Genomic DNA, 27306 nt, shown 5'->3' with positions numbered 1-27306 from the left:
CTGTCACTACATATCTGACACAGAGAAGGGGCTTTGACGTTGACTGACAGCAATTGAGAAAACAAGGGGTCAAGTGTTGAGCTGTCGTGAGACAGGAGAGAAGAAGGCTCGAACCCCCCAGATCCAAATCCCTGTGGAGGACAGCAGAATCCAACGAGATGATAGCCTGTCCTGTCAACACATAACGTCAGTTTACCTTGAATTGAAACAAAGAGCATAAGACATTGGCAACCCCTCTCTGCTTCTCTATTTCTTTCTATCTTCTTGTTTTTCTTCTTCTCGTTCACTCGTACAAGCGCGGATACACATGGGAGGGGAGAGGGAGTGCCTTGCATGTATCCTGACATGATTCCAGATTAGACAAATTCCCTAAACTACAACGGATGGCATGACACCCTCCTCTTCCCCAGCAACCCCCCTCTCTCTGTGCTCCCCTCCTCTACCTCCTCTCTCCCCTTGGTCTCCGGCGTGCACATTTCTCTCCTTCAGACTTATGACATTGGCATATAGGTGCACTTGACAGCTCTCAGATTGGTGCTGTAGAAGAGGGAGATCCCAAAGTGAGATGGGTTAGCTGGGTAAATCTATCAGGGGTCCATCCAGGAGGAGGAGGAGAAGGGGGAGAAGGGATGTGTATGTGGGGAGGGGAGCCAGGGGATCGGTGGAGAAGGGGGAGAGGAGAGCGAGGGAGAGAGGCTTGGTGGGGCCCCGCTGAGCACATAAGCTTCCATGCTGAGCACAACCGTGGCTGGCTGACAGTTGTGCTCAGCCTTCACTGTAATAATGAATAAAAGGAAACTCCCTGCAGATTACACATCTTCCGTGTTTTGACATTGACCTTAATACATAATTTAACCACAAAGCCTGAAGAGTGTGTAACGAGATAAGAGAGGACCAGAGGATAGAAAAAAGATTCCCGGGCTAAAACATACAGGCCCAGAAAAAAAAATGTCTCTAATATGATCAAGCCTGAGAGGACTCTTGCCACCAGTAATTTTTTTTCTTAACAGGATGGGGAAAAGTTTGGGGGAAAGGACTGGAAAATGGAAGGTTGCTGAAGAGGAAATTCATGGATGTGTGTGTGAAAAATGCAGTGATTTTCCTGCTTATCGAATTCCCAGTGGGAGGAGAAGGTAGTGCTGCTAAACCTCAATAGAATAGTAATGTGCCAGCCCCGGCCGTTGTGTGTGTGTGTGCCACTTCTCCCCTGTTTGTGTACTTCCTACTGGTGTGTGTGTGTGTGTGTGTGTGAGAAATTGCAGACCGGCTGAGCATGATATCTGAAAGAGGTATTTGTCACTGTCAGTGTCACTTCTTGGTTTGTGAATGTGTGTGTATGTTTGTGTGTATGTGTGAGCTTGAGTGTCCTCGGGGGTGTCTGAGTGTTGTGATGTTTTGAGTGACTGTTTAGAGCGATGTTTGCTGAGCCAGCACTCTCTGCCACAGGTTATGTCACTCCAGCTGAGGTCACAATGTCACACACACTGGAAATGGTAATGCTTTCTTTAGCAGAATTCCTCAAGAAGAAACACTACCAGACTCACAGAGCTTAGTGAAATATGTCCACTGCATCAATAAATAATGCTCATAGTCTGCATTTAACAACAGATTTTATTTAATTTTTTTAAACAACACTTTATTCTCATATAGTTTGTGCTATTGGTGGATTCACTTGTGTTTTCTTTCTAATGGGAAATGTTGCTGCACATGACTCATGCATTAACTATCATCACTTCCCAATTAAGGAAGTGATTACGTCACCGGTGGCCTGGTAGGTGCTGTGAAACACAGATGCAGATATTAAATATGAATTACAGAGGCCGTATCTGCACCCCCTCACTCTCTCATCCTCCTAATTCCTCTCAAACCCTTTCGTCTTTGGGCTCTACAAAGACAGACTGCTCTGTAATTGAAGCAGCGTGTCAAAGCCGTCTTCCTGTCCACACCCTGTGATTCACGCTCTTCTCATTAGTGTTATAATTACTTCTGGTTGAAAAGCGATGGCCGGAGTGAGCCCCTTGGCGAGCGTTAAGGTGAGCCCGTGGCCCGTGGCGCTCTCAGTAGGGGGCTGAGGCTGACCTCCATACCAGTAGGGGGCAGTGGAGATGTACTGAACCCAGCCTGCATGGTGTCCACAGCTCTGCACATGAGGTCTTTTTACATGCCGCTTTGCATGGTAACAAGCTGTTGTGAAGGGAAAACTGATTTATGGTTGATAAATGAAACATGAAGAATTGTTGGATGGAATTGATGAGCTCTGCTGCTTTTTCATCATTTGATATTTATTCTATCATCTATCCATGCATGTGCCTGCTTTTTTTCATTTTGTAACTGCACGAAGATTCACACACCTGTCAGGCTGTCCCCAGGCCTTGGCCTCAACCCGTGTCTCTTGGCTCTTGGAGAACTTCAGGGGATTTGCTTGGCTGCGGCTTAACTGGCCCTGAACAGCCTCCAAACTGGTCCAGCTGGGTTGGACATCTAGTGTGTGTGTGTGTGTGTGTGTGTGTGGAGACTTGTGCCATCATGGCTCAGTTACCCACAGGGCCACAGCTATGACTGTGGTGGCAAAAGTACTTTGGTGCTTTGCCATCAGGCTTCCCTCCAAGGGCCATGTCAAGACAGAGAGAGTCTTGGTGCGGATGTGCATACATGCGTATGTGTGTGTGCGGTGGGCGATGCAGGGCGGTGCTCTACTTCTGCAACAGTAATCTAATGAGCCTGTAAACACACTCATTTGACATCATTAATTGGAGGGAGATCACACATCCGAGAGGGGTGTGTGTGTACTGCGTGTGTGTGGTGGAGGGTTCTCCCATCAGAGAGGGTTCTTCCAGATCAAAGATTTAGAGTGTGAAATCCTTGATTATGCGACAGAGAGACACATTAGAGGCAGTTTTCTGCCAAGCTGAGAGAACAGCAGAGGGTTTGGTCAGTGCCAGCAGCAGGCCTTGATTTAGCCAATGGAAAGCTATAAAGCAACACACAGAGCCGCCCTCTGTTTTGTCAATTTTAACAATGAGTGGAAAAATCAAAGTTGGAAAACAGGGAGTTTGTCTTGTCCTAGTTTATTGATTTTCAAGTACTGCAGCATATTAAACACAATAAGCTATATTTTGGACGTGTAGTCACAAAGCATCTGCTGGTGCTTTTGAAAAAAGTTTGAGTCCTCTTCTAACTGTCTCTGAGTGTGATCCATTAGCTATAATTGTGCTGCCGTACTGGTTCAGTCACATTTGTCAGCTGGATCTAAGCTGGGGAGAAACAGAGGTGCAGTGCTGGAGTTGCTAGCTAGTAGTCCTCTGCTGTGAATGTAACCCAGTCCAGTCCTTAATGATCTATCTGTCTACCACCCGCACAATGGCCCACACTGCTGTTCGCTTTCATTTACAGAGTGCCAATCCCTGAACTCCCCTCATCAACCCTTTGTTCCTGGCTATTTCATGTTTTTTAGGGGAGTTGAATGCCATGGCCGTGTATGGGATACTTTTGCGTGAGTGGTTGAGAGAGTCAGCTAGAGCAGGAATTTTCCAGTGCAATACATTATGAAGATTTCACTTTCTGCCTTTGATTCTGCACTGACAGTTGTCCTTCAGCCCTCCTTTAAAGTCCCACTTTCAATCCCTAATGGCTGTCATGTCGCTGCGCTCTCTGGACTCTTACTCAAAGTGTCATTGGCATAATGGTCGTCAGCCGTTGGCCTCTTTTGATCATCCATGCTGTGTGTGAGAGCAACTGGAGCCGAAACACTGAGGTGTACGAGGTGTGTGTGTGCGCGTGTGTGTGCTTGCACCTCTGTCGGCTGCCACTCCTAGGCAAAGCTCCACGACCGGAAATCAAAAATTCACTTTCAAATAGTTTTCCTCCTGTTCTTGGTGCCTAATAGCCAGTGGAAAGTGTGTGTGTATGTGTGTGTGTGTACTCATTAAAGTGATAACGCAGATTTTTACTGTATCAGCATCTCAGGCTCAGCCCTGTTTGGCACTCCTTCAACGGTTATGCATACTCCAACAAAGGGATGAGGGGCCACGAGGGAGCGAGAGGAAGACCTGGAGAGGGAGTGATAATGTGTCTGTGTGTGTCTGTGTGTGTGTGTGTGTTTGTGTGTGTGACGGTGAGCCGAGGCCTTGGACAGACAAAGCCAAACTGGTCTCGAGTTCAAACACCCCTGCTTGTGTTCAAATGTATCAAGCCATTCCAAGATAAATTCACATTCACCAGGCCAGAAAGGACACATCTAAGCAAGATGATCAGGTCCAGAGAACATCATGAGGAGCACTTATACATTCCAACAGAGACGTGTGTGTAATTGAAGCCAGTGTATACTTACTGAATGACATTATGTTCAAACATCCTGAGCTGAAACGCTGTGTGCGAATCCAAGTAGTGACAATCTTCCAGGACCAGCGTCCTCTCATTTCCTGCCTGGTTCACCTGACTGCCCCACAGCAGGTCAGGCTCTGGTCCAGATGTTAGCCAGGCTGGGTCCAGCGCCTTGGGCGCTTACGCTATCGATGTCCAGAGAATGAGAGCAAAGAGTGGCTGCAGGGCTGGTACACAAGTTATTCTGCTTAAATAACATTACCATACTCATGGTTATTAAATTTTACAAAAACGTTATATAGTGTATACATTTAGGGGTGGAGAAACATCTTTTCTGGCATTGCTAATTATAACATGATGCTTTTGTTTTTTGACCCCTTATGGCCTTTCTCCAGAATCCATCTTTCCCATTATTCTCTTCATGCTTCACTATATATGTTCATGCATAATTATACAAAGCTCACTGCCTCCTAAAGTCTGAACTTTGAACTCTGTATTTGATGTATACAGCAGCAGTTTGTGCAATCATAGTCTTACATGTAATATAGTGTTTCTTTTGTAGTAGTTCCATACAACTTTTTCCTTTTTCTTGCCTAGTTTCCCCAGAAAACTTCTACACTTTTGTGTTAATCGATTTGTCTTTGGACTTATTTATTTAATACACACACTCGCACACATACTTGTGCAGCCCTCCCCTCCCCTTTATCCACAGAGAGATCCAGATCAGAGCACTTGGCCAAGATCGTGTGTGATGTAAAGTTCTGGAGAATAAAAGATGTCTCTTCCAATAACATATTTCCTGCATGTATCGAAAGACTTGTCAATTTCAGTTACACCTGGAACAGTAGTAGGAAAACAGAGTTCTTCGCTTCTAAAAGACAATGCCATACCAGTCACTCCCCACCTGAATGACTGATACATTAAACATGCAGAAAGCAGCGGGAGGACACTAGGGAAGAAGCGTTCAAAGACAAAAACAACGCATCCAAAAACAACAAAAAAAAGAAAAATATGTTGCTTGCTACAGTACAATACAACGCAGCTGTCTGGTGCTGCAAACTAGCACCAATATTGAATCTTAATCCTTCCAGGAAGAGAGAGTTTTTATTAAACAGACAATAATGAAAAGAGTAGCCATAAGAAGTGCTAACAGACTAATTGATATGACCATTTAAGGGGTCTGTGAATTCCCAGATAATCTAGCTACCACACGAATCTATTTCCGTACCTCTGTAATATTCCATCAATGATTGACATTGCAAATGTGAGCATTTCCTCAGTTTTCCATACTCTGGAAGCTATTCCAGAGAGGCAGCTGATCACACACGCTTTTGTAAGAGGAGCTGAGGAGCATCTCTGCCCTCTAGTTCCCTGACAGGACTGTCAGAGTACATGCAGGCCTGTAGACCAGACATGGTAAAATCCGCAGTCCTCACCACGCTCATGAAATGCTGACACAGCTGCCGTAGGCCTGGCCTGTTGTAGAAAATTAATTCAGGCAAGTCAGAGGACACCTCAGTCAGCGAGACAGACAGACAGACAGAAGGGGTCCTGTAAGGCAGGCAGTGTGAAGAGGAGTAGAGTCTCTGGTCTTTGTTCACTGCTGGACACGTTAACACTCCATTAAGGAAGCCTGACACACAAGGCGACGGCTGTCTCTGTTCTGACTGAGCAAGCAACTTACCAGAGGACTGGGATTTCTGCTCTTTCTCTCTCTCTCTCTTACTCTCTCTCTGTGTCTCTCTCTCACACACAGAAACTCAACCTAACTGAAATTAAAATTAATTTTTACTGAGAAACCAACATAATTCTTGGTATTTGTTTTGACTTTTGTATTTATTTAGTCAAAATTGTAATTACCAAAAAGAAGAAATTCATTAATTTTTCTGCAGTGCCCCCCAAATTAGTCTTCTCAAGGGAGCTTGAATTTTTGGTTTAATCTGTCTGTACCGGTATACTTATAGGTGCAATAACTGTGGGCAGGCAGCATAACTAGTTTGTAGTATAACAATTCCAATCAATTCCACCAGTTGATCTGCTGGGGGCCAAAGCTCTTAGAAATTTTTATTGTGAGATTTGAGCAATTCTTACCTTACTCTCGAATCATGGAGTAGCATACAGGGACTACCCATTGCTGTGAGTTCTGACAGTCTGGTCATTTGCTGTCATCACAACTGGACCCCTGAAAGAGATGCTAATGCTAGCTAGACCCCCTCCTTTATATACTGCGGGACGAATGCAACCTGAGCAGGTGTTCAAATATTGAAAGGTAACATTGAGTGGGAATCACTGATAACATTAGCAAGCTAATCTAATGGTTAAAATGTTGAATATTGTAAAGGAGCATATGTACCTTTAAATTGATACCTAACCAGCTATGTGGGCTTGTTGAAAAGGGGGGAATTATGCTATGACAAGCTCCTACCAACGCTGGCCCTCAAATGTCAACTGCTGCAATGCAACGCTCACCCAGAGGCTTGAATCTTAGACGCTGTTTCCACTAATATGTCCTAATCATCTTTTGAGAAATGGAAAAGTATGCAATTATTGCTCAGTCATTTAATGTATATTTTATTACACAAAAAGTGAGGACATTTCAGATTTCAGTTCGACATCGAGAATAAGAGGATTGGTACTTTAGTTCTACTTTTAAGGGATAGACAGAATAGCCACCAATTGCTTGCCAGATTCTTCAAACTGACTTTAGATCAATATTAGTAATTGTGTCTTGCTGCAAGTCATTTTATCTGAAGATGTGTGTTTTTTTAAATCGGCTTACAGCTTCAGTTGCTAGACCTACATACAGATTGGAGTCTTAATCTTAAGTCTTTAGTTAGGCCTTGGGGAGTCCTTGTTAATAGATCCTCTTGCTTAGGGCCTCTGGCTTAATCCTTGCCATTTACCACTTCCTTTGCTAGTTTGCTAAATACTCTCAATTAGGTGGCTGGCGGGGCATTTTGTTCAACTCCATGTTCTGACCACTCCCCCCTTTTTTTCTGGTAATTTCATGGCTTGACCTTGGTTCTTATTGAAATGTCCATGATGAGACCTTGGCGCTTCAACATCTCTCTGTATATACTGCTAACTTCATAGTGAAATTATAATTAACTCCCAGCATCAATTAGCATTCAGCATGTAGAAGGGTAACTAGGAGCCAATTACAAGAAAATATACATAATCAATTATTTATTCACTCTTAATTACAGTGAGTTTTTACCCTGTTACAGCAGCGGCAGTTCAATTAATAACCTTCAGCTATCTTCATTTGAAATTGCCGCGGAGTAGAGGAATTTACCCAAACTCCATAGTGGAACAAAGCAGCAGAAACACACACACAAACTTGCACAAACTCAGAAAAAGAAATTGAACAAGGGAAAGAGAGAGAGAGGAGGAAGAGCAAGAAAGAGATTTAGCGAGAGAGAGAGAGAGAGAGAAAAGGGAGAGAGCAGAGAAGGGACGGGACTGGCACTGTCTGTCAGTCAGATGCCCAGAGCTGCGGTGTGCACTGTGTCACCCACACGACCGAGCCGTCTGTCGAGGCCACCTGCCTCATTATGGGAAATGTATGCATCTGGGGCAGGCTCTGGCTGGCTCATCCTCAGCATGGGCAGGGAAAATGGCACACTGGCAACTATTACTGCATTATGTTAGCAAGCTGTACACACTGCATGCATACATACTGCACTGAGCGAGAGAAAACTAGTGAGCCAAGAGTTTCACTGAATGGGCTGGAAAATGTTTGGAAGTGACTTGGTGTGTGGATTTTTCACATAAATTCAGACTGGGATAAGACTGGTACCATTCTTAGACAGGCAGTGCATTGCATATGGCACCATGATACATAAAAATAGTAACTGACACCCAGTATCTGTATATTCAAACTGTGTAAAAGGCATGTGATCTTTGAGTAAGAGTTGTATGTGTGTGTGTGAGAGAGACAGATTGAGAAAACAGCATGTCACTAAGTGGACAGCTGAATATAGTGGCTGCCTGGACCCTGTGTAAATGTCCTCCTCTGGCCACAGGGTCCTACAGCAACCAACACGCACAAATGGAACTAACTGATCACAACAGAAAACTTTCTCCCTGTCCATCCGTGCACCCCTTCCCCCCCTTCTCCTGCCTTTCGCCCATACCTGGCCTGAATACCATTAGACCTAATGGAGCGCAGTGTGAGGGACAGCCAATCATGATGGCGTCCCGTCAGTGACACCGACATGTATCTTGGTGCTCATTATCATCCTTGAACAGCGCCAATTTACATCTGATGCTCTGACTAATTCTGCTCCAGTGTTGTCAAGAGGCATAGGAAGTGGCCTGGCCGTGATGACAGCGCGGCTGTCAGGAGCCTGTGGATGGAGGATTCCTCGGGGCATGATTTAATGCCCATGTCAAGCCCCGCTGTCAGCCTCTCTCTCTCTCCCCGCTCCCCGTGCTCCTTCTCTCCATCCAGCCATTAGGATTCAGCCAGCGGAGAGATGGAGCGATACAGCTAGCGATTGGCCTGCTTAGGATTCACACTCTGGGCAAGAAAATAACACGCCCTGTTTCACAAGTGATTACCCTTTCCCTGTAAACTGCAATTAAGGCAAAAAAAAAGCAAAGCGGCAAAGAGGTGATGGAGAAACAAAACGTAAATGATCGCCAAGTGAAGAGGAAAACCTTGAGCATTTTCCCCCGCTGGTTTATGGTTTCTTGTTTGTCTAATTTCCATAGACAACTTTTCCATGGTGTTTTGCTGAGTTGTTTTGGTTTCTGTTTAGTTGTATAACACCCACAGATTTCGTGGGCCCTCGCCCTCCCTCTTGTAGAGTGATTAACATATTGCATGATGTCTCTGGATAGTTCCCCTTGCACTATGCAATCCTTTCTTGCATTCTGTGTATTTACTTTGGTCAGGATAGAACAGAATTTCAGCAGTTTTTTTGTGGAGCACAGACCAACCATCTTGTAAAAGTTTATTCAGTGTGAATTTCTAGAAATCTACACATGCTGTGTTGATGAGCATAAAGCTGTGCATGTGTCTGAGTTTTTGAGAATGAGACAGACGCTGTCTGCTTGTCTGAAACAATAACCAAACCTGAGACGCCTGACCTATGTTGACCTTTGCTAAGGGTCAAAGGTGAAAGGGGCCACAGATGGCTGGAGACAGCTAGCCAGTACTGAGTGGACAGAGAGGACAGGGTGCAGATATTTCACAGTGTCACAGTAGAAACAACTTGACGGTATATGGGTCTGAGATCTGCAAAAATACATATTTTGCCACTGTGATGGTATCCTACAATATGTTGCTGCAATATGTTGGCCACCCCCAGTTTCTCTCCTCTCTAACAAGGCAGTGATGGATGACCAGACATTTTGCTGCCTAATGTGAGTGTAAGGCCATATCGCTCAGTTTGGTTTGTCCTTGTGAGCTCTCTTTAAACATGAGCACAGCACTGCACACAGCAGAACACCGCAACTGCTTCAAAATAGAGGCCGGCGTGATTTTATGTGAGCCATCAGGCTTTAAGATCACAGTAGCAGAAATTAACCTGACCGTTTCCCCTGCTTTAACTTTTAATGAACATTAATTAGATTCGGTCTGCCTTGTGCATGTTTTGGCTTAGCTACATATCCGTTTTGGCCACATTAGGCTGTGCTTGTAGCCGCTGATTGCAGCTCTCACAACGTTTCAGCTGTGTGAGAAAAAAAAAATTCAGTTCACAGCATTAGCACTGGAAACCAGTCAAAAAAACAAGGAATGTTTGCATGTGATTTAGGTGATAGATGATTTTTATGAAGTGTTTCTTTGGTACACCTTTTTACTATAGCTCAGCAGTTGGCAGACTGGGGAGGTGGGCTGGACTGGTTTGGGCCTTGTCCTGGTTAGTGTTGGTCTGGCTGGTGCAAACCTGTATGCCGACATTTCTCAGTGTACATAAAACTGTGAGAAATCTTTGTAGATTGTTATAAATCTATTTATAAAATGGGATATTTAATGAGGCCCCACGACCCTGTACGCAGGATAAGCGGTTGACGATGGATGGATGGATGGATGGATATTTAATGAGGAATAAGTAATAATACACTGATGAATAGTTAAATGTTACAAATATATGTTTGACTAGCTAGAATGTTTTTAGAAAATGAATTAAAAATAAATTAGAATTAGCGTAAAACTTCAATTAGTAGCCGAGTCCCAAAAAGCCGCCTACCACGTTTACTGGCCTGGTGTAGGAACACATTTTGACAAATAAACGCAGGCCTCAATTAAACGCCTGGTCTGGTTTTTATGTAAGTTCTTTGGATGTATAAAACCTCTTAAACCCTGGGGGGTCACCTGCATTAGCTGCTTTTAAGCTGCTTCTAAGCTGCCTAGATTGTTAATAAAATATTAATGTTTAAACTCCTCAAATGTAAGTCGCTTTGGATAAAAGCGTCTGCCAAGTGAGTAAATGTAAATGTAAATGTAAACTTATCAATATGTCAATATAAACATGCTACATTGTTAGCGGAAACAACAAGCTCCAAAGTCTAATTCACATGAATTTACTAGTGTAACCTGCATGGTAGGCTACAATAGATGAAAAAAAAGAGCCGAATATGTCCGTTCCTTGATTATTTATATTCTTTTAGTCTGTAAGGGTCCACCAATCAAAAGAGCTTTTCATAAAAATTTATCCAAGTTATGAATCCTGTCATGTGAAGTCCATTGCTTTCTGTCTGCTAACTTCTGCCACACTTTTCTCATCCTGTACCCTGTTGTTGTTTTTGTTACATTGCTGCCTCTGTCGGAGCTAGATCAAATGAATGATGTGCATTTGATATTATTTGATAATTTTTCATTTTTAACAGCAATATTCTGTTTAAAAAAAATAAACGGTTTCATAGTAGCCTTTTTCAGTTTTGTGCAAAAGGAATTAAAGGCCTGTCTCATATGGACACCTGTCCCAAATATAGCCAGGTCAATTCAGTGATTTTAGCAAATAAATGCCCGGGCTATTAATAAAAGTTTTACGGTATAGGAAATTGTAAATCATTACAACAATGCAGTTTTTAAAAGTGACAAATGTACATACCTTAATTGTTTTATATCGTCTATAGGACTCAACTATCCCCAAATAACTAAATAGATAAATAGAACTGGAATTTTTACATCAATTTACATTGACTGCCCCATTCTCACCTTTAATTTAAATGTGTTCTGTGATTGTTGTTGTGTTTAAAACTTGTAAAGAAAGCAACATGTGGGTCTTAACAGAACTTCCACTTGTCTGCAACTGTCAGGCAATTTTAAGCTTCTCCATAACCCATGAAGCCATGTGCTGAGTAATGAAAACTGTACGAAGAATGTAACCAAAAACTCCTGACAAAAGTACACATGTAGTAAAATAAATACAAATATTTGTGAACATTCAACGCCCTCCTGACCCCCAACACATGCAGATGCTTCTTCACAGTATCTTCTTCATAATTTGGCTCTACTTAGTTTACTTACTAAACTAGAAGAGAGCACTCAGTAGAGTGCAAATCTCTTCCAGGTGTGTCTGGGCATGTGGATGGAGAACATGGAGGGCAGGTTGTGTGTCCAGAATGTATGCAGGAGAGCAGTGGAATGAAGGGGGGCAAGTTTTTTTATATAGTATAATCTCAGTTTTCTTTAAGATGCATAGAATAGTGTAATGATATTCTAATTTACCATTGTCCCTACTGGCTCCCTTGCAGTCAACATGTTGGCAAAGATAACAAGGATTTAGAATAACAGGGATTTATTCATCTCGTATCGTGGCTAACTTTAGTGGATCATAACATATCTGGTATAGAATGATGCTGCGGTTCAAGGTGAGACCAAACGTTTCTACGGATGTCAATTTTTGAACCATGACAAAGGCCAAAATGTGGCCTGCCTAAGCCTTGTTTTTAGTCTAGCAGATTGCCAGAAATGCTTTTTGCTTATCATAAAATGGCAAATAATGCTGAAAGGACGAAAGTACAAAATACATGTGCACAAAAAATACACACACACACACACACACACACACACACACACACACACACACAGATGCCTGGTGGAGATGATTAAAAACTATAATGCAACCAGTAACTATATGTTAATGTTAAAAACAAAGATATCCCCAGTATCAAAGGCACCATGAGGGATTTTCGACCACTAGTAGACGATATGAAGCAATGCTTTATGAGTGGGTTATTGTTTTGATCTACAGGTGGCAGTAACACGCCCAGAAATCCCATAATGCACCAGTAAAGACAAGGGGAAAAAAAGACTGCTAGCAAGTAAACATGTAGATAAACAATGCAATATTTCAAACCAAGCTGCAACCTCCAGGTCTGAAAAGTAAAGCCAATGCGGAAGTGCCTTAAACCTGCATTCTTTCTAATGGCCAGCAGGGGGCGACTCCACTAGTTGCAAAAGAAGTCTGATTAATTGACTAAATGACAAAATTAACCTATTTCTCACTTGATTTATTCCCTCGGTAAACACTTTCCTAATAAGTTTATGGTCTCAATTGTTAGTTTCAAGTCTTTATCAATACAGCATGATGTTCATTTAGTAAATTATTGTCCCATTTAGAGGAAAATAGACGTCATGAGTCACTACCATGGTGACCTATTAAACAGGATTGAGACAACTCGTATTCCCTGCACTGTGTACACACAAATCAGTGAGTGACGTCATGGTGGCTACGTCCACTTCTTTTATACAGTCTGTTTAAAACACTTAAAAATCGACATTGTGAAGTAAATGCATTCCACATGTTTGTCAGGCCTCAAGGATACAGATAATGCATTTTGGTCGATAACACTGAATGTAAACAGGAACTTTGCTTGTTGACAGGGAAACTCCACAGGGAACCTTTAAAATGGAGGAATAACGCCACAAAATTCCTCAGAAATGCACACAGGACACACAGAACACACACAGAAACGGATGACAGTGTTTCACAAAGTTATTATCTGTAACAGAACTGTATTGCACTACACTGCAATGTACAGATGGTTTGATTTTCCCGGCCTCTCAGTGAATATGTGTGTGAGTGAATGCTCATATCCTGACCCAAATCACAAAACAACCACATTTTCCCGAATTTTGGTAACCACTTGGTAAGTGGTATCTAATCATTTGAATATTATTAGTAGTGCCACCACAGTAGTCCAATGGGGATAAATGGAATGTTGTTTGTGATCACTGCAAAATTACAAAAGCACTAACAGTGTAAAAAGAAAAGTTTTTTTAATTTGAGACTGTCCCTTTAATGTATTGATACAGAACAAATAAGCATTTGGACAGATACATTTATGCAGTGTCACTGGGAAGAGTTGGTGTGGCAACAAGGTGCCAATTGACCCATGCAGTTATTATTTCCAGTTTGTTTCCTTTCTGAGGGTAGAGATTGATGGATACCAAGAGTGCTCCTGTGTGTCTTGAAGGGAACTATTGATTGCTGTTGCCGTTGGTTTCAGCCTCCATTTGTTGATCTGCCCATGAAAGCCCAACTGCATGGATCATAGAAATGACCCCAGCTCTTTTTAATGATGTTTGAGCCTCAGAGAAAAAACCTGTTTCACCCACTAACAGTCAGGCCAGCCATGCTGTATTTTTTTTCCCAGATGGACAAGTTGTATTTGTTTTCAGTGGACGCTGCTCGACGGTGATGCTAAGAAATAAGGAAATGCTTAAGTATTCACAGACGTATGAGTGCACAACAATTGTTAGCAATTTTGATAATGATGCTCTCTGAATTATGACATTTCAGCTCTACGTTCATTTGCTAAATTGTGTTTAGTGTCATTTTTATTGCAATTTTCATCAGTGCTTTTTTTCTTCACTTTAAGAAGAGAAGGGATCATTAGCCCAGGACTGTTCAACCATGCACAGAGGAAAAATGCCATCAAAGTTGACACAGAAAATGTCCTTGTTCTCTAATTTATAAACAAAAAACACAGATTTTCCCTTTCATGTGGCTTCTTGGAGATAATTATGACAAGATGAAAGCAGTTAAATTCCTCCCTCTGTTCTCTGCTCTTCAGATGGTTCCCCCATTGTCAAAAATGTAGATGAGATTTCATGTGGCTGTCATTGCCTGTGTCCCGGTCTCTCTCTGGCTCCCTCTCTCGCTCTTGTGTCTCTTATCCTCCTCCTTCCTGTCTCGCTCTCCCTTCTCTGTCTGTCTCGCTGTTTCACTCTTCTTTGTCAGTTTTTATTGAACTCTGATATCCAAATCTGTAATGTTTTCAGAACTGTCAATCAATCAGTCACTATCTGTCTCAGAGGTTGCTGTCCCCTAATGGAAGAGAATGATTAGCTTTCATGATTTTTATGGTTTAAAGCTCTTGAGCACAATCAAAGGGACGGATAAGTCTTGTTCTTGCAAGCATATGTTTCGGTGGAAGACACACACACACACACACACACACACACACACACACACAGTGTTGATTGGATGTCTACAGACCCCTCCCTGCTCCTCTCCCTCCCTCACACACTCTGAGGCGACGGGCTGGTGCACTGCGAGTGTGTCGTGCCATGCTGTGGTGTCTGCTAGTATGTGTGTGTTGGTGAGTGTGCCCTCCTGGGAGGTAATTACCAGAATAAATACAGTAGAGGCCATGGCTGCTAATTTATGCCTGATTGTTGACTGTCAAAGTATTGTTTAACATGCACACAGTGGGCCCTTGGTGTTTCATATCCTCCTTCTATGTGTGTGTACTGCTTTGTGTGTGTGTGTGAGAGAGAGAGAGAGAGAGAGAGAGAGGATCCTTTTACTCTGTGACCCTGCTAGTTAAGTAACCACACATACAGATATATTATCCTGTGTCACCTGTGGCCGTCCGCTGCCTTTTCTTCGGATGGTTGGATCATTCACAAACTTACTGTCTATGAATGTTTTTGTACCAATGTGGGTTTCAGGCCTTGTTAGGTTTATTTGCCTCATCAGTTACAGACTTTTTAGGTTTTACGGTTATAGTTAGAATTAGCAAGTGGTGGAAGAAGTATTTAAAACTTATACTTAAGTTTACTAGTACTTGAGTAAATGTAATTAGTTACACTCAAGGTTGGGTTAGGCATGTAGCTGAAGGCTGTGTTCAGACAGAATTCAGCACTGTGTTAAAGAAATGCAGCCCCCTCATTCCTTTAAATCATATCATTGATGCATGTTGGATGCCAACGCAGAAAAGAATGCAGGTATGTCAACAAAACCCAGTTGGACCTGGCTCAATTTTAGGGTTGTGGCAACGCACTGGGTTGGCCAACGACATCCACCGGTAGCGTTTGAAGTCAAACTGCTGTTTTTTTAACGTTTATTTATTCAGAGGAGCTTCACTCAGAGGAAGCCTCTCTTTTGCAGGAAGACCCAGATCACATTTGCACAGTTACACATTCACACCTGGAAGCTGCCTAGTACAACCACAGTCTGATCTGCTGCCCATTGAGCAGCTAATATGGTAATGTCCGGTGCCGCTAGTTGCAAAAAACCAAGATGGCGGCGGCCAAACTCGAGGATTCAAAATGGCAGTCCACAAACCAACGGAAGACGTCACGATGACTTCATCCACTTCTTTTATACAGTCAATGTTCCACACCCAAATTTATCCTGCCAGTCCAGGGATTAAACCGGCGACCCCCCTGGTCACATGCTCGTTTCTCCAACCTTTAGGCCACCACTGCCCCTTTACATCACATTCGTTACCACTGAGAACAAAGTGATACCGTGATAACTTTGAGTGGTAAAAACCTGCCTTTCAAACCAATGTGCAGCATTTTGACTTCTGATATATTACACTTATGGACCTTATTGGATCATATTTCATTATGTCACTCTACCTAAAGCAATATAGCCACAACATAGCAACTTCTCTTCAATCTTTTCTTTGTTGTTAGGCTCTTTTCTGTTTGTGTGTGTGTATATTTACTGACTGACTCTGTTTTTTTGGTCAAGAGAAATTGTAAATATTGCCAGCCGTATCCATTAAATATTTTCCCATTAATTAAGCAATCAATTCCAGTAATCAACAGAATTATAGTTGGAAATTAAATGATTATTACTTACCATCATTTAAACACATCAGTTCAGTCAGTGGAAGGTTTTTAAAATTACTGACTTGTGACCACAGCTTGTGTGTAAATTGGTTTACATCTTGTGTGACTGTGGTTACACATAAATCCTCTTCAACTCACTGTTCCAAGTAGCATTTCCCTTATTCCGATCTAAAACCACTTTCTATTGATGTTTCCACTGTTCTTGAACCGCACAGTTGTTATCAGATAGGCCAGCTGTGGTTGTGTGGTTGAGGGGCTTTAAACGCCTCATAGACACCTCGTGAGTTTTATGAGCATGAGAGGATAGAGACTTCACAGTGCTTGAACTGAGGGAGCTGCTAAGGCCCGGCATAGCCAAAATGATGTGCAAAAAGTCACTACAGTGGAAGTTAAGACGCTGCCACCCAAATAAGGTTCGAATTAAGTTAACTCTTGGTCCAGAACTTTTAACGATAGCCTAGGTCTATCAAAGATATTGGATATTAATTCATTAATAATAGATACTAATGAGCTTTGAAGTGGTTACTGTTGGACTTTAGTAGTCCCCAGCGACTAATGAAGGCTGTGAAAACACCTTTGAGGTGCTGGGGGCCGGGGGGACTGGCTGGAGGAAATACCAAGTCTTTGTATTAGAGCTGATTGAGCTGGTCTGTGCCCCAGCTTCGTTACAGCCGACCACTTACACGGCACGAATTCTACTAAGAAGACCGCTGATGAATTTGTTTAATTGAACGTAAATAATGAATTCCCAAGGAAGAGATTTGGCCCAGTTGTAATTGCCAAAGATCAGACGGCACAATACCAAACTTCAAAACGGCCGAGCCAGGCGGTCGTAAGAGCCGTAACGACGACTTCGAAGAAAAAAGAAAGGAGCGATATAGGAAGTGGGGGGGGGGGACAACAGAGGAGGAGTAACAGAGATGGAGAAAAGAAGATGAACTAATGAGGAACAAAGACCTAACGAGTTTCGCGAGGAAAATGAAGTGTTTCCAAAGTCGTCTTTAAACTTGGTGAGATGAAACGCGGGAGCGGCAGTTGTTTTTGACAGCTCGGGATGCGATGGGCCACAGCTCAGAGAGAGAGGGGTAATTCCCTATTCCTTTATATTACCCACTCTCTCTCTTTCTCCATTTCTGCTGGGAGCCCCCTCATCCCTCTCTCCGCTTCTCTACATTGATTCTTGAATTAGACTGTTTTATTGAATAATTAATAGGCCTTTTCCCATGATTGATGATTTGCATGGCTTGAATATTAGCTTTTCAATCAAACGCAGCTTGTTCTAATGTAACCATATTGAAAACATGTCAAACACTGTTTACCCACTTTGTGCGCGATGTTGTCTTAAGTTCCGGCTGCAGAGGCCTCACAATGCTCAGCGGTGGGGAATGGCCTTGTCAAGCGCTCACTCAGTGCTGATTACAAGGCCCTTGAGTTCTGACACTCATACTGAACACGCATATATACATACGGTTAAGCTTGCTAACACACAAATAGACTCAGAGAAACACAGACAATTCTAGGCCTACATATATAAGTAGGCGTGCATGGATACACACACCCATATGCACAGACACACACCCACAAAAACACACACAAAAGAGCCCTGATAGTTTTCTTTCCACCAGCCGTCAGTTCCCCAAAAGAGCCTGTCTAATAGCTACAGTAGCGCTCTGCTTAGTTTGAGTGGCAGCGAGGCCAGTCTGGGAATAGATTGTCAGGCATATTGCCTCTACCGTCTCTGCGCCATATCACAGAGAGAGAACACATCAATGCTGGGAGAGACACATGCATTAAGATTCCCTTTTAATTTGACTGGGATTGAAGCCGAGTGCTAAATTACGTCGTCACCCCCCCTGCTCAGGCGCCCCCTCCCCAATCCATCGAAGCTTGTTTTTTGTTTGTTTCGCTTATTTATTTATTTCCCGCCTTACTTATTCATTCATTCCAAGAGTCCGATTTTCTGAGAGTGTGTCAGTGCGTCGCTCAGCGCATGAAAGCACTTTGCGTGGCGTTGTGTCTGGTGTGTTTAGACGGTTCCAAACATGTGCATGGTTAAATAATTTACAGAGTAACTGACTAATGACAGGCAGTGATCATGTCGAGACGAAGAGGCCTGGGTGACTGCTGATCAGGGACAGAGCCTGTCTCTTCCCCTCACACTCACTGCTTGTGTTTTTGTGTGTGTTTGTGTGAGGCTGTGGATTTGGCTATGTTGCGGGTTTGGGAAGGGAATATGTTTGTGTTGGTGTCTCAGTACTGCAGGAAGCTGCACAGATTACAGTTCACTCACTGCTATATATGGAGAGGATGAATCCCTCCCAAGACATTTGTAGAAAATTGATTTTGAGTTCCATTCATCACTTGGGTTTTGTGTGTGACAGTTCATTCACTGTGTATACAACAAAACTATGAGCTCTGCATACTTTAAGTTCCCAAGACATTTCACTGAGAAATGTGTATGAACCTGAGATTGAGTGTTGAGCATAATTTTATCTCTGATGATATTGTTGTTTATGGCAGAGGTTTGTGCTGTTCAGCTACATCACCAGTTATGCAAACAGACAATGCTTACCCTAACTACCCCTAATACCCTACCTGTTTATCCTAACTACTCCTTAACCTAACTGTTGCTGAAGGTTAGGGCTCATGAAAGAAATCTTTATCAGTGTTTTGAAAATAAAGAAAAGAACAAGAAAATCAAAATATTATTTTAAAGGTGATGGCTAGCGAAATAGTTGTTATTGTTAACAAATCCCATGAGAAGACCAGAACCAACGATGATTTAGTCTGTCTCTCAATACTGTCTTCCCTACTCTGACTCAGACTACTGTCTGTGGCAGATTTGTTTCTGCTGACGGAGTCAATCTTTAAAAACAGGCATAGAGTTAAATTCTTTCTACATTTAAGTAATTTTCTAAAATAGCTGGTTACTGTAATTATTAGCAAACAATAAATAGATTAAATAGATTAAAATAGTTTATTTACCGGCGACTATTTTCTTATTTTGTGCTCTAGTGAATATTTAGCACCAGGACATTGTATGTGATTGGTTTATAATACGACTGTGCCCTTTTTCATCATCATGAAGAAGCAACATGTAACCGAAATGTGTTTGTTCTTGTGTTTTCATTACATTTTTTTTTATTTTTGCACAATAATAGAGCTCTAAGATATATCATGCTTTGGCTACACAGGCAACAGTTGTAAGGAAGATCGTATGTAAGAAATAGAAGATCACCAGACTAATGTTGTTTTTTTATTTCTATCTATTTACCTTCTGCCGCTATAAAAGCTGTGCTTGTTGCGAATAATAAATTAATATGTGGGGATATCTACAATCTAGGGGCAAATCAATTTAAACACCTCATGCTAACACTATCTCACATGTCACTTCTTATATATATATATATATAAAAAACACTTGTGAAGTAGCTCACAAACATATTGTGTTCGGCAAGACACAGCTAAACGTGTAGCTGTTTCTTGGGTGTTGCACTGTCAGTTTTAAATGACATATCTACCAATAAGTGGTACAGTCCAGTCTGGTCGAAGGAAAATAAGAATTAGGGAGGGCTCTGCGTTTTCACAGACACAATCATTTACCAACAAAGATATTAAATAAGAAGCTAACCAGCTAAAGAAAGAAACCCAGAATTAAACAAAAACACATATAGCACAATAACAACCTCCCAAACCTCGGCTCCTCTCACTATAAAGGCACCTTGAAGAGGAGGGCCGCTCCCTGGGGCTTACCAAGTATCTGATCTATTATGCAAAAAATCATTAGGCTAAATTAAAAAGCTGTTTGAGGGTAACCAGATCCTTTAATGAGGTCAGCGAGCAGAGGAGCGACATTAAAACACAACCCTAGCACAGAAACACGAGACAAGAGGAGAGGGAGGCCATCGATTATCAATCACGTAGGTCATTATCTCGCTGACTCTCTCTCTCTCTCACGCACACACATATGCTCACGCAGAAACACACTCAATTACAAACACATTCCATTCCTCTCACTTTCTCCCTCTTTATCAGACAGGTAAACTTTTTATCGTTTCAGTAATCATGCCTTTAAGCTTCCTCACAACTTCGCTGGTCATCTTGTGACAAAAGCAGTAATCAGGACGGATTCTGCGTCTCTTGCGGGATCGTTTGTTTTGAAGTGGGTGTGTTTGTGTGTGCGTGTTTAGGTTCATCTGACAGTCTTCATAGAGTTCCTGGGAAAAGACATCAGTTTATTTGGCATGGTGAGTGCCTCTGCTCTGTCTATTTAATTAGTGGTGTTGAATCTCAAGCAGGCTGCAGATCTAAAAATACAACCAAAATGATGTTAAAGAGACAAGATACAGTAAAAGCTGACAATTATGATAATACAGCTCAGTTTGGAAAAAGATATATAGTAAGATGTGTCTAACCTGCCTCCTGAAGCAATGCAAAACTGGTTAAAGTGTGTGTGTGTGTGTGTGTGTAGGCTATGTTTGTTTGTTTCTGTCTGTGAAAGAGTAACAACAAAAGCCTGCCTTCTGTACATTAACTGCAATAATTTATAAACAACACATATGCTCCTGATTATATTTACATCTCATAACCATAGAACAAACACATTATCTGAATCTTAATTGGATGAGAGTGAAAGCTTTAAAGCTTAAATGAATTTATCAAACAGGACAGTTGGCCTCATCAAGTCATGCAGAAAGCCATTTCACTAAAGGCTAACATGATGACCTCTTTGAATGTACTTTGATATTCCTTCTCCTGGAGCTACTGGGATTAGTTATATTATTTGATGCACTGCAAAAGGGTAATCGCTATCAAAATCACTTGTACACTTGTTTTGGCGTATCTGGTAAATACCCCCTCCATGCTACACACACCGAAAATATATAAACATATATTCAATTATTTAAATTTGAATAGACTAAAACAAAGAATAGGCAATAACATTGAACAAAGAATATAAAACTAGCACTAAGGGAAGAAATAAATATTAACTATTTTTACAAGGAAGATATTTACGTATAGACATAAAAACATGTATACACACAAGAAATATGTATACTCATGTGCATGTACTGAATGTTTGTCTATAAAGTAAAACTACATAGTTTTTAGAAATAAGAACAATCTTAAAACTTGGCAAGACAAAAACAACTCATATTTTATTCTTTTGATAAAGTTGTTAAAAATACAGTTGTCATCTTATATTAAGATTTAAAGCAGTTGAACCTAAGAGTGCACTACTATTCCCCCCATGCTTCCTCTGACGGTTTGGTGGCAATGACAACAGTAATGTTGGTGTTAACGTGTGTACCTTCATAACCTGGATTTGAAAATTTAAAATTTTACTAATAAAGTCACCTGTGTTTTTTTTGTTTTAATAAAATGTACGGATTGCCATTTTTTTGTCATTGTTGTATTTAGTATTTATTGAGTTTTGCATCTTTCAGCTTTTTGTTTTGGTTTTCATATTGGACTGACAAATGCTTATGATGCTCTTTATATATTGTATATGTATATAGAAATAAACAATTGTCACTTAAAAAGTGAAAATATATCAATGTTGTGTTTACAGCTTGTTTTTGCTGCCCCCAAATGGTCAAAAAATCAATTACTGCAGCTTTAAGGTCAAATATAGTGCCTTACTTGTGTGTGTGCATATATTTTCTTGCTTTTGCATGTGTGTGGTGTTTGGAGGGTTGATTAAAACCTAAAATAGCTACCTGGTGATGTATCCAATCAATCACGATAACCCTCTCCGACCTTGTTGACCCATCCTCTCTCCATGCCTCTCTGAAACTCTCCCTCTCTTCTCCCCTCCATCTGACTGAATGTCTGCATCCATTTTCTCATCTGGCATCATCTCTCCGTCACCTGCCAGCACTCTGGGGACGGTTTGTGTGTATCTGTCTGCGTCAGTCGACCCCTTGACCTCCGGGGAGCTGAGTGAGAGGTCTCAGTATGGGCCTGTATCAAACGGGACAGTTGGCATGGCTCAATCAGATGCAATTACGGCGGCTGCGATTAGCGCTGTCAGTGTATGAAGCATGGCCACGGGTAGAGGCGAGCAATGTGAATAATGGAGGAGTGGGCGACTCACTGGAGAGCAGCAGCCTTCAAACATGCAGCCGCTCTGACCCTGATCTCTCTTTACCTGCGGGAAGGGGTTCGTCAGGCTTTTTTTTTTAGCAGGCTGTTATAATGTTACTCACAGGCTATCACTGGCAACTGTCAGCTGTAGAGGCCACGAGACAGAGGAGGCCATGACGGCTGAAATACCTAAAAGGACAACGAACATTTATGTCACAGGCTGCGGTGCTTTGAGATCAACAGTTGTCAGCTGATCTGAGGACAATTGTTAGAACACCTGCTCGATGCTTTTGGTAACATGTGGCCCCCTCTCTGTCTCACAATCACTCTCAAAAGCCTGGCAGACTTGTATGACACATACACTAGCTTACACACAAACACACTCATACACAGTCTTGCTGTGCTTTTAAACACAGCAGGTTCTAACAGGCTTTTTTCAAATAGCTATGTATTTCATCTTTTAGATATTATCCTTTCTTTGTGTAACTTTTTTGAGCCATGTTGACTGTGGCCCAATTAAGAAAATCCCTGATATTCCACAGTGACAGGGGGTCATGTACCAATGCTCCAGCCTCTGCCTTTAATGTTGTTCTCACAATGTAACTCGATTGATTCTGATCTGTCGAATGCGGTATTGTGATGGCAGATAAGAGGAAGATGTGTGTGTGTGTGTGTGTGTGTGTGTGTGTGTGTGTATGTGTGATTAGGGGTTTGTGTGAGGCAGTGTGTTGCAGACCCCCAGATACATTAAAAGTATTATTGGACCTGCACACATGCTTAATGCTAGCATGCCATGTGTTCTTCCTGTTTGAGTGTAATCGAGCAGTTCGCTGTGACCTTTAGGTGGTAGGCCTGCAGCTTCATGATTAGAGGGTCACTGGCTCAAACCCTGCTCCAGCTGTTCCCCTTCAATCCTTGTACAGTCCCAGAAACAATTGCGAACAGTTCGATGACATCACCAGTCACAGAGAGGCCAGTGGGAAACCCGCCCTGCCCCTTCCCCTCACCTCTGGGATATTGCTAATGAGGCGTCCCGCTCCTAGCACTCACTCTCTCCTTCTTGTTCTGTTTCCATCAGCTGTCCGTCCATGGTCCTGCTCTGTTTCAGAATCATAGCTGGATCACCCTGCAGACCAGAGACACCCTACAGTTCCTGCTGCTGCTGCAGCTCTCTAATGACTCGCACACAGGAGAATGAAAAGTCAGCCTGTAGCTCGGCCAGCGTGCAGACTGACCAGCCAGCCGGCTCACTCACATCTGAGGGACAAGCAGTAGGAGGTAACCTTCACACACTGTGATCTGAATAACTGGCTCACATGCTCGCTGATTTGTCAGCCAAATCACTCCAACAGGAGCGTTTTTTGATATGGGCTAAATTTATTGGTTCATTGTGTGAAAGCAGCATGTCCCTCTTTATTGTCTAGGGGTGAAACATCACTTAGAGTCGAATAGTAATTAGTCACAAGGGAGAGTCCATAGTAAAAATAAAATGACTTGTTTGGTATTGAATTAACATGAACAATGGCATGTGAAGGCAGGAGCAGCAGCAGACAAAGAACAAAAGCATTTTTTTTATCAATATGCAAAATTGACTGATGTGCTTATTCCAGGCCTGTAGAACTCATTGTGGGTTTTTTTGTTAGATACAACGAGGCTATTGGGATAGTCATTACAAATTCACAAACAAAGTAATGATTGTACCGTATTTATCAGATGTTGCTATTTATTGCGAGCAAGCTGTATTTTTTTTCATCCTACTGGCAGTTCCACGGAGAGTAGGCCAAGCTGCTCTCCCCTCACATCTGCCTCTGTGCACCCTGTGTAGTGAATTCACTTTGCCACGTTGGAAGGAGCTGCGAGGTTTTGAACTCCAACCACAGTTAAAAGATAACTTGGTTGCAGTTGCATGTGACTTTGAAATCTAAAATCTCTTTCTGTTTCTGAAGGAAGCACTGACAAGACAGAGAGCGAAGCTCCCTTTCTTGCAGTTTTGCTTTTCTGTTAAAAATCAAAAGATGTAGCTCGCTTTATTTCCCCCTAATCAGCATGCAGCTGCTTTGGTGGTGGATTGCAGAGGTGTAAAACATGCTCTTTTTCTGTATGGTGCTGCACATATTTCACAAAAGATATTTGTACTCTTCATCTTTGAAAAAAAGAAAAAAAGAGGGAACACGTCTTACAAAACGACCACAGTTCATTTTCACAAACCTATATGTTTTTTTTTCATCTGATACCAAATATTTGTCAAGCGTTTGCTAAGCTGTGATGTTCGTAAACCACTGTGCTCCATATGTCTGATATACCTGGGATAGTAGCTTTTATGACATCCTGCATCCCTTCCCGTACACCTGTAAAATATTAAAGCAGAAGGTGGGGCTGCGGGTGGAGATTGATTTGTAATTATAGCTTAATATGGTAAGTACAGGCTAACTGAATCAGCTGTAGCATTTTTTCTCCTAATCATTTTGATAAAGGTAAGGCATGTCGATCCAGGATTTTTATCACTGTGCTGTGCATGACTTCACATGATGTAACTGATGTAATCAGGATATCAGGATGAGCTCAAAGCAGATTTGGCCTTCTTCTATCGTCTCTCTAACATGACTCATTTGGCAAATAGTTTTATTAATAACCAGCCTCTTCTCCTCCCCCTCCCAGCTCTGTGTCACTGAAAAATATTAGAACATCCTGTCTTGATAACTATAGACCTGCACAATGTCTTTAGCAATTCAGCTGGACAAAAGTCAGGAACTGGAAGTACCCCAAACGATTTTCAAACCAGAAAAAGTCTCAGTGAATGAATGAAACCATTCATCATAATGTTTGGATGCTCATATATTAGCAGCAAGTATGGTCTGAGCTTAGTATCAACAGTAAATTAATGTGGTGTTTTATTTTCTCACAGTTTATAGCCAAAACTGTACCTACTCTCTAGCAAACACACTTGCACTCACTGAAACATGTCTAACATGTGTGAAAGAGATGATTGGAGAGGGAGAGAATGAAAGAGAGAGCGAGAGTGGTGTGAAGGCTTTTTGCTACGGAGCTCCAACTGCCTTGCACATTTTTCATTTCCGACCGAGTTGAAAAGATCAGGTAATTGAAAAAGAGACAATCCAGCAGCCAAGGCTCCACAGATGCCAATGAAAAGCTTCAGTTATATTAGAGTATTACACTTTGGGCCCTGTCTTTGTATTTCTTTCACATGGGGTCTATGGAGAAAAAAATGGCTTTCTAATGACAACACCTGAGAAGTGTTTTCCATCAGGCTCATGCATCATTGTCAGCGCGAGATGAAACCGTATTGTTTCTCTTTTGGATGGGTGATGTCAATAGGGAGACAGCAGGCTGAAGAGAGAGAGAGAGAGAGAGAGAGAGAGAGATGTAGTATGTTCTCTAAATGCAAAGTACATTGAAATGTAATAGAAATGAGATGTTCACACACGCTTTCCCAAATAATAGAAAATCAGGCAGTTCAAGACTTTTATTACTTTTTGGATTCTGTGCATTTTCTCTGGCCAGTATCTGATTATTTATACTGCTGACTTGTTCTGGTGATCATATCAAAAGTTGCGTCCTGCAGTGCAGTCTGCCGCAGAAATCTACACAGTTAATATTCATTATCAGATAATGAATAACTCAAGAAACATGAATAAGTCAATTGTCAGATCTGAACACATGAAAGACTAAATAAAAAGTGATGAAAATAACTCAAAAGTGGATCATTTATATATGAGGTGAATAATAAGATGACTGCAGTACACATAATCCTTTAATCAGTGCATTGTGGGATATCTCGTTTATCAGATCTGTTTTTTTTATGGAGGAAGGTTAAATGCAAATGTAAACAAATGAAAATGATTTCAGCTGTATGAGCATGCAGCATGAAGACTTAACATGCATGTCGTACAAGAATCCTTCATATTTTGGATGGATCTCATTTTTCCAAACTCTCTGCCCTCCGTCAAGCCTTCCGAGTGGGATTTGTCTAAGATTAATAGTTTTATGATTTATAGGCTGGCAGTGTGTGAGCAGCGCTGCGCCTCCAAACAGCCAGATATACAATTATCTGCTGCTCTTGCCCTATATGAATGCCATTTCCCCGGCATCCCTCCTTAAAAGAGACATGGGCCATTTGTCTCCCTAGCTGCCTCCTCACCCAGGCCAGTAATAAGCCATCTGCTGGATCTGAACATGAAAGATTAAAATGATATACAGTATGAAAGCTCTCTATTCAGTTGCTAATGTCCAAGATTCAGGGACGCAGAGGCCAAAGCTGTCATCTCTCTCAGGAAGAGGTAATTATCACTCTTCCTCTGAGGGGCGGCCGCTACCTCTGCCTCTGCTTCATGCAGGACCCGGCCCCCGTGCCGGCTGCCACGGGCCAAACCTCATTTAGTAAGCCAGAACAATGCCCGACCAAATGTCTGGCTAATCCCCACAATCCTTTGTATTTATTGAGGGCTGGTCGTATGGGCCTGAGGAGAGGGCCCGCTGCTTGTGTATATGTGTGGATGATTATGTGTGTGTGTGTGTGTTTGAGGGCAGGGGGTCAACTTCAAGCCCTCAGTGCTACAGGCGAGGCGGGTGATTATTTCACTCACTGTCATTAAGTCTTCATTTGTGTGAGTGTGTGTGGGGACTTGTGCGTGTGTGTGTGTGTATGTGGATGCTTGGGTTAGGGGGTATCCCTTGTAAATAAATGGGAGATTAGAGAGAGACATTTTTTTCTCTGAGTTTGATCTACATCTGAGAAAAAGAGCAGAGGAGCAAGCTAAATTGGCCACGTATAGGAAGGGATGGAATGATGGCAAGGAAACTGACCCACAGTGACTGTGTATGGACATGTTCAT

At 42.0% G+C, this 27306-nt stretch overlaps 1 long non-coding RNA gene across 1 annotated transcript in view; it reads left to right on the top strand.

Moving 5' to 3' along the window:
- Positions 1–23678, top strand: part of LOC123973375 — a 40301-nt gene extending 16623 nt beyond the window's left edge. The window contains exon 3 of the long non-coding RNA XR_006825609.1: positions 23532–23678. This is a non-coding gene — a long non-coding RNA (uncharacterized LOC123973375). The remainder of the gene's footprint in view (positions 1–23531) is intronic.
- The last annotated feature ends 3628 nt before the right edge of the window (positions 23679–27306 follow it).

Source organism: Micropterus dolomieu, linkage group LG07 (assembly GCF_021292245.1).
Source record: "Micropterus dolomieu isolate WLL.071019.BEF.003 ecotype Adirondacks linkage group LG07, ASM2129224v1, whole genome shotgun sequence".
Classification (NCBI taxonomy): domain Eukaryota; kingdom Metazoa; phylum Chordata; class Actinopteri; order Centrarchiformes; family Centrarchidae; genus Micropterus; species Micropterus dolomieu.
The sequence above is the reverse complement of the archived record's forward strand: the minus strand, read 5'-3'. Positions and strand labels throughout refer to the sequence as shown.